The sequence below is a fragment of the Camellia sinensis genome, chromosome 3, assembly GCF_055761805.1.
Source record: "Camellia sinensis isolate YWXY chromosome 3, ASM5576180v1, whole genome shotgun sequence".
Classification (NCBI taxonomy): Eukaryota; Viridiplantae; Streptophyta; class Magnoliopsida; order Ericales; family Theaceae; genus Camellia; species Camellia sinensis.
In genome coordinates this window covers 156,569,140-156,579,795 of record NC_138963.1, presented here as the reverse complement: position 1 = coordinate 156,579,795, position 10,656 = coordinate 156,569,140, and the positions used below count along the sequence as shown (strand labels likewise).

Sequence of the window (10,656 nt, the reverse complement as noted above, 5' to 3'; positions counted from 1 at the left end):
TGACCATAAGTTTTTAGTTTTGACAATTTAAAAGTTAATTTTTATATTTGATTTAAGTTTTTAGTTTTGATAATTTAAAATTTAATTTTCATATTTGTTTTTAATCTAAATCATTTAGTTATTTTCATTTAAAATTGATGGAAAAATTATTAAAATCAACAGAAAATGATATTTTAAATATTTTAAGTATACCTACATTGAGTTTAATAGTTAAAATATTATTTTTTTCATCAATTTTACTTAATAAAAATAGATAAATAATTTATTATATTGAAAATAAATCAAAAAAATTAGAATTTAAATTCATAAAATTAAAAATTCAGAACTTATTTTATTATAAGAATCAAATTATATATTTTTTTTTTGTAATTTAAAAAAAAAAAAAAAAGAAGTCAAATCAGTTGGTGGTGTTAATGGATGGACCGTTCTGAGTCCGGATCCTCTGCCGTGGTTCCCTGCAATTCTTCCTGCCGTGGTAATGAAACGACGTCGTTTTGGTCTTTTTTTTTTCTTCTTTCTTCTTTTCTTTTGCCCATTGTCTTCTCTCTTTGAGGTAGGCTAAGAACCCTAACCCACCCGAGGAGCAAAAACAGAGATACGAAACAAAAAGGAGGGCGATGGCGGCGAGGCGATGCGATGCGGTGTGATGTGGCGGCGGAGGCAAGGCGACGGTAATGGATTTTCAACCTCCTCTATCTCTCCTCCTTCTCAACCTCCTCCTCCTTCTGTCTCTCTCTCTCTCTCTCTTTTTCCCCATCCTTGACAGAAAACAGATGTGAATCTGCTTGTTTCAGATTTGCTGTATGTTGTTTTTGGTGATCGATCTGATCATTTTTGCTTTCAATTGGGGCTTTGGTTTTTCAATTTTTGTGGCTTGAATGGTGTTGTTTGATAGAATAATTAATCTAGGTCTTTGTTTTGACTATATGATTATGTTATGAAAACCTTTTGATTGTATGATTATGGAAACCTGTTGAAAACCTCAAACCAATGATTTTTTTATCCCAAAATAAAATAGTATAAAAAAATAAAATTGTTAAAGTTATTTAGAGTTTTTGTATCTTTAAGAATATGGGTTTGATATACAATAACTTTTGGATGGATTCATCAGTCCAAATGTAAATATTATAGACTTATCAGTACAAGAGATTGAATGATACTTGAACAATCTTGAATTTGATGAGGTAGTTCTTGTGTTCATATGGAGTTCAGCTCTATATTTTTTCATTGTTACTGATGAATTGAAACTCTATCGATTTGATTAATTTTTTATATCAAATTTGTATTTTGTTTTTTGATTTTCCTTCTAAGGGCTTCTTGAATTCTGAAGAGAATTCACAGAATTATGTTGTGGAATTCTTTTTTCTTCAAAACTATATCAGATATGTATATATGATTAAGATATTAGGAGAATTTATGTGTTTATATCAGATATTAGGAGAATTTATGTTGATTTTACACCACTTGGTATCAGATGTGTATAGGATATTCAAGTGATCATTTCATTTTCATGACAAACAAAAATGTTTTGCAATGCAGATGATATATAATTCTTTTGTTGAACTATTTTACATGTGCTGGTTTCAAAATATTGCAGGTGTTGAGGTCCCATAAGAATGAAGTTCTGTTTATTCAATTTTCACATAATGGGGAATTCTTAACCTCGACATCAAGAGATTGTATTACCATTATATAGAAGGTATTCAATAAATGTCCGTATATACTTTGAATTTATGAATCAAATGTTTTGGATAGGAGTGAAACATTATCATTTTCACATATAAATGATATAATGAAATATCCAATATAACTAGTACTATTGTATTATCAAATGCAAATTGGATAAGATAGTTTCACATCTATGGTTATGATTGTGTCTATGTTAGTGTTGCTTTGATTTTTGACTTGGTAAGATAGGTTGACCAAGAGACGAGTATGACTCGATATAAACACGCTGACATGCCAATATATGTCTTTCTAAAGTATACTAAGCAAAGTAATGATTGTCGTTGATCATTGAAAATTTTCATTTTTTGACTCGTCTTCACTTCGATCATTGAATACAGGTGCCCAACCAAGGTAATTTGACAGTGGAACATACTCTATGCAGCCATGAAAATCCTGTTTCTTTTCTCTCTAGAATCTTGATGACTCCGTGATAGCGACGAAATGGACTATCTGCATATGGATTACTGCTTCTCATATCAACTATGATTTATCGTCATCAATTCATTTCATGATCAAGCGTCGTCGTTGTTCATCTCCGAGCATGTTTCGTTCAAGTTACTGATTCTAACTAGTTGAAACAATCTTCTGACGATATTCATGTGAAACGAAGCAATTTTGAAAAATATCATTTTCATAGTTTTTATTTTTTTTCATTTTTTCTACATCTATTGTATTAATGGAATTGCAAATTTGAGGATGATTATGATATATAGATCTAATTAGTCTTTTAAGAGATTGATAAAGTCATTCTGTATAGATCAAATGAGTCCTAGGAGATTGTTTGATAAAAAAAATTTAGTTTGTCATATATTTTTATGCAATTTTGATTGTGAGTGAATGAGATTTGTAGAACAGGGTTTGTTATATATCATTGTTTTATTTCATATCATTCATGAGGAATAAACAACAAAAAGAGAAGTTGGTTGTTTCAAGGTCTACATCGAAAAAAAATAGAAAAGTTAGTTGTTCCAAAGGACAACATAGCATTTCATTCAATCAAGAACATTTCATTCAATTAAGATGCTCAAACCATTTCATTCAATCAAAATTGCTAAATCATTTCATTCAACTAAGATACACAAACTATTTCATTCAATCAACCAGCATATCATTTTATTCAATCAACATTGTCATTGCAAATATTAATCTATAACATTCATATTAATTTGACTACATTCATTTTGATCCAATTTCATTGCGATCAATCAAGTATCTATTCATGCCAACCAAAGGAGCCACTTCAATAGTCCAACCACATTTGTTCCTTCAATTTAATTTTCTCACTTTAATGTTTCCTCATCCTTGTGTTTTCTTTCATCTCTGTCAAATTCTTTGGCCTTGCTTTATCTTTCTATCTTCATCTTTACCTCTCCCATTTTTCCCCTTCTACATCCAAAATCTGTAAAAGGCAAAATAAGGGCATCAATAAAAGTTTATATTTTTTAATATTGAATGCCAATAGCAGTTGCAATATAGAAGTAGAACACCAACTAGCACACACTAAAAATAAGAAAATCCAGGAGGATTTCAACATGATACTGTCCTCAATTAAAATTCCAACAATGACACCGGTAACAGCACAAACCACACACAACAATAGGTGCAATTTATAAATTGTTAAACCAATAAGGTCCAGAAATGAAACAAGTTTAGTGTCTAATACACCTAAACCATTCGCAAGCACCTAAAAAATCTTCTTTTCCCCAAAATACCAAGTGCAATCCTTCACAATGTTCACTAAAATAAAAAGGCATCCAAGATAAGGACTCAATATTTATTCGCCCAAATTAAGCTGTAGAGACAAGTTTCTCCAAACTCCTCTTCCAAACAAGTAAACCAAATCCACCCATGATTGGGAAGAGATCAAAAGCCGCGCTCTCTATAGAATTCCCTACTTGTACAAATGCAAAACAAATTGCAGCAATCTAGTCCAACCCCAAACCAACAAAGTCAGCTATTATCAAGATCACTGGCAGTAATAACAAAAACAAAAAAGAACTAACCAGTCATAAAAAAATACATATGCTCTCATCAAATTCCATGAACTCTTTCAAGAATTGCACATTCATAAATAACTTCATCCCTCTATCTCCAAAGCCTCTTGAAAAGAAATGCTACCATAATTGCTAGAAAACAAAAAAAACCAACACTGGTCCCACAAACAAATTGAGAGCTATTTATCAAGGATTTCATATGGGTATTTTTAGAATCGCATGAATTGAAGAAAATTAACAGTAAAAAAGGTCAAAGATCAAGTGGGCTCACCAATGGAGCTCGAACTCAAAAACCCCTCTGTGCATTCGGCGAAGGATCGACGGTTTGGTCCATCTCTCACATGTACAGTGTCACGACCCCAAACCGCCCCTAGTAGTTTGGTGCCGTGATGGCCAGTAATTCGTAATTACCGAAGGCCAACTTCCAAAAACTTAACACAATCAGAGTATGGATATAGGGGGCTCACAAATGCGGAAGCGATAAATCAAATACAAGTGGTCCATAAGAGCTGTGCATAGATCAAATGAAATGTCATTCATCTTACAACTTGAATACAACCAAACAAAATACGCATTACATCTTGATAAAAAGACTTCTTGAGCCGACATATACAAAATACAACAATTACAAGCCAAGAAGCATGATTTTCAAGACTCGCCGACATGAATACAAAATAAAGCCGATATAAGCACGGATCCAAAACAAGCTTTCAAAACAGTCTAGACATCGCCGACGTCCTGCTCATCACCTACATATATATAGAGAGGGTGAGCTTGGATACTCAGTGAATGGTACTAAAAATAAAGGTTTGCATGAATATAGCCGAAGTCTTTCAAAACGAAACACATCAAACTTTATCGAACAAGGGATGAACCGTATTCATCTGTCAAATCTTACAAGTATCAGGGGATGCTTACTGACATCGGCAAAACGAGGGGTGAACCGTATTCATCAATCAAATATTACAACATCGGCGAAGCAAGGGATGAACCGTATTCATCAATCAAATATTACAATATCGGCGAAGCAGGGGATGAACCGTATTCATCAATCAAATATTACAACATTGGCGAAGCAGGGGATGAACCGTATTCATCAATCAAATATTACAACATCGGCGAAGCAAGGGATGAACCGTATTCATCAATCAAGTATTACAACATCGGCGAAGCAAGGGATGAACCGTATTCATCAATCAAATATTACAACATCGGCGAAGCAGGGGATGAACCGTATTCATCAATCAAATATCAAGGGTTGTACGATCCGTAATCGTTTAGTCAAAGGTACTGCGAAAGTTTATAGTCCTTCAGTACAAGGGAGTGGTGTTACTTAGGCCCGTAGCCCGATTTAACATAGTAATCTTTTCAAGAAAGGACCGCATCCTTTTTGCACTTAGTACTGCGAAAGTTTAGAGTCCTCCAGCACAAGGGACTTTCCAAGAGAGGACCGTATCCTTTTCAAAGGTGACATCAAACAAGGATTATACTTGACACATCAAAACAAGAGCTATTCATTCATGCTTAACAAAACACTTTTGTCAAAACAAAGCAAGCAAGATTTATCAAAACAAGTATAACATAGCTTTATCAATAATACCACTCACCTAGTTCTTCAGGTGTAGACTCAAGCAAGGATCAAGGTCCTACAATCACATGGCAAATCACGTTCTCAAAACAAGCTTTACATGCATGCAAATGACCTCGGTATTCTCAGCAGATCCAAGTCAATAACAAAGCAAAACACGATGGGAGTTTAAACACTGCTCCCGTCTCATGAAAACACACTGGGTACCAACCAGGTCTTTGCCGAGGTCCCACACATCCTTGCCGAGGTGTGGTCCCGTTGGCCTCAGTCAAAAGCAAAGTCGGGAAAACCTGGGTTTCCCTTTGAAGCATATGAAGAATATGATGAACATGATCATGAGAAAGATGAATGCAAGATCAAAACTTGTTACAAAATCTTAGGTTTCGTGCCATGAGTTCAAAACATGGACCTGGGTACCCATGCAAGATGGTCATGCAAGAACAAACACAAAAACGTGGTTTTCGTTCCAAACTTTCGGATCAAAACGAGGCTTTCTTCAAGAACATATGAAAACCATTTCCTCTTTCCAAAACCAACTTCAAATCGATGCACGACATGCAAAACAGATTCGATCATGCAATGCAGCTAGATGATCAACAACAACAATCAAAGTAGATCAAGATTCTAACCTCAAAACTCGAATCCAACGGTTCGAACCACGAAGATCAAGCTTGGAAGACTTACTCTCACTCAAGAACTTCTCTCTCTAAAGGCAAAGATTTGAGACAAGAAAAATGATTTGTTTCAAGGTCTGCCGGCTGTCTTAACAATCAGCTCGGACACGTGGCGCTATCGGGTTGGTCAACTCAAAAAGGTGATTGATTGATAAGATAAGTTTCTGACAAAGCGTATGCAGCAAGCTCGGTAAAACACATCGGCAAGTAATGACATCGGCTCAAATCAAGGATCCGGCAATAGGATAACAAAACATCGGCTAGGGAGGTCGACACTTGACTAAGCTGTGCCACACCTTGGCCGGGGTGTGCCACATCTCGGCCTAGGCCATACCTGCCCAAGGACAAGGTTCAGCAAGTGCAAAAACATCTCGGCAACAAGCCCGAGGTGAAGATAGGGGTCGACCAAGGCCTCAAAACAGTTCTAAGTACAAGGGTTCAAAAGCGAACTAAGCACAAGATTACATCGGCCACACACACACCGAACAAGGAACAAAGGCACGCAAACAATACTTAAACAAAACAAGGCAAGCAAATCCTTCAAATTAACATATCAAGGCAAGATCATGCGTGAATGTATGCAAGTATGACAAGAGTAAGATGAGGGTCGTTACATACAGTTTCATACACGAATTTCTGGGTAATACCCAGGATCAAAATCAAAGCTAAATTTGCTTCATAGACACCAATTGAGAGCTCTATAAGCTTTAATCTTCATATCTGATCCACATAGAAATTAAAGAACCCCAAAGCCGAAAACCCAAATAAGAGCTTTTTGTTGTTTTCCCTCTCTTATCTCTGCGAATGCAAACAAGAAAACAAATAGAGATTGAGAATCCATTACCGTAGCATCTCCTTGCCGCCGTCGCCATCCTTTTAGTTTCATCTATCTGTTTTTGTTCCGTCGGGTGGGTTAGAGTTCTCAGCATGCCTCAGAGAGGGAAGACAACGGGGAAAAGAAAAGAAGAAAATGAAAAAAAAAAAAAAGAAAACAAAAACGACGTCGTTTCGTAACCACGGCAGGAAGAATTGCAAGGAACCACGGCAGAAGATCGGGACTCGACGGTTCTTGCCTTGAGGAAGCAGTCAGCGCTGACTTTCCAATTCTATTTTAATAATTTATTTTTCAATAATTTTTGATAGTTTGAATTTTCATGACTTGAATGTCTCAAAATAACTTCGTTTTGAGACATTCGAGCCATTCAGGTCACACAAATTTAAATTATCAAATATTTTTTTTTATAGATATGTTAAATATAATATATTTAAAATTTTAATTTAATTCGACATTAATATAATTTTTATCAAATTGCATTGTTCAAGTAAAAAGTTAATCTCAAATTCTCAAAACTAAATAGAATAATTAAATTTCCTAACTAAAATTGAATAATTAATTACTCAACTTGACTTGGTAGTCTGAATTTTCATGGCTTGAATGCCTCGAATGACTTGAATGTCTCAAAACGATGTCGTTTTGGGAGTAAAACGACGTTGTTTTGATACATTCGAGCCATTCGGAATATACAAATTTGAGTTATTAAGCATTTTTTTTAATTTTTAAAATATATTAAATATAATATATTTAAAATTTTAATTCAATTTGACATTTATAACATTTTTATCAAATCACATTGTTCAAGTAATAAGTTAATCTCAAATTCTCAAAACTAAATAGAATAATTAAATTTTTTAAACTAAAATTGAATAATTACTCAATTTGACTTGGTTGGACTCATTTATAAGATTTCAAATTTTATATTATTTTAGGTGACTATAAATGGCTGAAATTACAAATAATATAATAGTGTTTGAGTTTGGACAAGAAGATTGGGAAAGGGGTCCTGCTGTACTCAAAGCACATCAGTGACTGTAGTGTCTTCGTTTGAGGTGTATTATGGTCTTATTTTTATGATCTAAACCGTTCCTATTGTAAGATTTGTTGAGTACTTCATGCCTACCAAAAATAATATTAATCGGATATCAATAACTATATGATCGAATCGCATATTATTTATGCTATTTCTAAAAGAAAAACTTATTATTTATTTTTTTGATTATCGATCATATAGTTGTTGATATCCGATTAATATGATTTTCGGTAGACATGAATTACTCAACAAACCCTACAAAATAAACGGTTTAAATCATAAAACTAAGATCATAATACACTTCAAACGGAGACACCACAGTCACTGTTGTGCTTTGAGCACAACAGTGACCCATTTTCCAAGAAGATTAGAGTAAAAAAAGACTAATAAATAATCGTGTCCCACTTTGAGATTAGCTTATTACTTACCAACAATGATATATCTCTCTAAATTAAAGAGCTCTAATGACATAAAAAGTCTAATAAAAAAAAAAAACACACACACATACACAAAATACAAACATCACTATCACAGGGAAACTCACACCCTATTAGAGAGCTATTAAAGCTCTATTATTAGCGCTCCCAAACATTTTTAAGTACTTAGAGGTTCATGGAACTGTGGGAACTTAAACATTTGTGTTGAAAAGTTCTTCGTAGGAGGTAAACATTAGAGTCAACATCACAACAGCTAATTGTGTGTCAATATTCCCCACACGCATCATGAATTGCACTGCCCTCTTCTTAGTAAATTAATTTATTATTATTATTATTATTATTATTTTTTAGATTTGCCTTAAAAAAATAGATAAATTATACTAATCTTTTTTTAATTTAAATAAATTTAATAATTTTAACATAATTACACTCACTTAAATAGATTGAAACTAATTGAGATGGTGGGAAAATATAAATAAAAACAACATAAAAAATATATTTTTGTGTAAAAGAGATGACATCATTTTTTCACCAGAATAACTATCAAATTATTAATGAAAAAGAAAGTTAAGTGTTATGTAAATTAAATAAAATTATAAAAATTTAGAAAAAATTAATGAAAAGTCCATCTTAAAGAGTGTGTGAGGCATTTGATCGAAGAAAAAAAAAAATTATTTGAAGATAAGAACACTCTAAAAAAACTCATCGGAAAATTTAGCCGATGCCAGAAAAGTAATTGGTCGGAAAAGTAAGCGGAAAAGTTGTGAAAAAATTGATCCAATGAAAGACACCATAACGGAAAAACATAAAATTGAATAAAATAATTAATCCAAAGAAAGACCATGCATCACAATTCTCATAAGAATTTTTTTTGGGTGAATATTCTCATAAGAATTGATTATCTCCAGTTTGTGAAAAAATTGGACCAGTCTATTTTTCTGATTGTGGGCCCACAACAGGATTCATATGGATAATCTGATTTTTTTTTTCCGTATGTAAATTATTTATTATTTACAAAAAAATAAATTAATTTAACAATTATAATCATATGATTTTATTAATTAAAAATAAATATACGAGTGTTTGGACGTAGTTAATTTTCTAGTAAATAAATGATAAAATATGCATTGTAATCTTAAAAAATGATAAAATTATCATTATTTTTTTTTATCATAGCAGAATTATAATGGTGTGTGCTTAAGTGTTATGGAATTTATATTTTAAAAGAGTAGAGTATTATTATATTAAAATTTTGTGTTGTTGGTATTTTCATCATTGTTCTAGAAAGGTCAGTATAATTTATTTAAAAAATTATTACACATGTACAAATGAGATATTACATACAATACTTCTATTTAAAAATGAAAAGTAAATAATGACCAAATAATATTTGTGTAAAAGTGAATTAATTGGAATTTTAGAGTATAATGACCAAATAATATTTTGTAATTTATAATAATATACCATATATATATATTTTTTTTTCAAATAGAAGTTGCCATACAAAAAGTTGGGGAATTTTTTTTAAGGTACCTGATATTAAGATTTTACGAGATAAAGAACACATAATATTTTCATAATAGTTAAGGTCTCTCAACATTTTCACAGAGAAATTCCGCTTGACTCAAAGAAATTTCAGTCCCGACACAGAGAAATTTCAATATTCACAGAGAAATTTCTTTGATTTCACAGAGAAATTTCAAAATTTGTCTTGTATGATCACAAAGAAATTTCATCGAGATATTTTAACTAAAAAAAAAAAAAACACCTTGGACCTCTCATACTACACAAAGTTAAAAGAGAAATGTTTTACTAATTTTCCCCAAAATGTTATCTTTATAGTTATTTATTAGTCATTTAAACTATAGTGTTCCCTTATATAATTGGATTATTTGACAAGATAAGGATATCCTATGAACCAGACTTATTTATCAAAAGGCTATATTTAATTTTTGGAGATAATTTATCAATGTAAAAATATTTTTTTAAAAAAAATACAATTCAACTACTTCCATTTCCCACTTCATATTTCAATACAAAATAACTTAAATAAGCTAAAAATAAATCTAAACTCATATACAAAGGCTAAAATGTTCTGATTATTTATCATTTTAATAAATTTATCCATATCATCACTAGTATCAAATGATCATTTCACAAATATGAAACACATAAAAAAAAAAAAAGTCTCAAAAAACTAGTATTATCAAAATCAATGGAAAATACATAAAAACAAATTCAAGATTTATAAATGAATAATTCTAGTCAATAGGACTTGTAATGCCCCTCTTTTTATTTACTCGGATAACATTACCAAATCGTTAAATGTTACAATTTCAGAGATAGCAAACAAAAGTTCCAATATCT

At 32.0% G+C, this 10,656-nt stretch overlaps 1 long non-coding RNA gene across 1 annotated transcript; it reads left to right on the top strand.

Moving 5' to 3' along the window:
- Positions 1–532: 532 nt before the first annotated feature.
- On the top strand, positions 533–2,463 carry LOC114267320 (uncharacterized). The gene is made up of 3 exons (XR_003630903.2): positions 533–671; positions 1,598–1,699; positions 2,067–2,463. It is a non-coding gene; the product is annotated as an uncharacterized LOC114267320 (long non-coding RNA).
- The last annotated feature ends 8,193 nt before the right edge of the window (positions 2,464–10,656 follow it).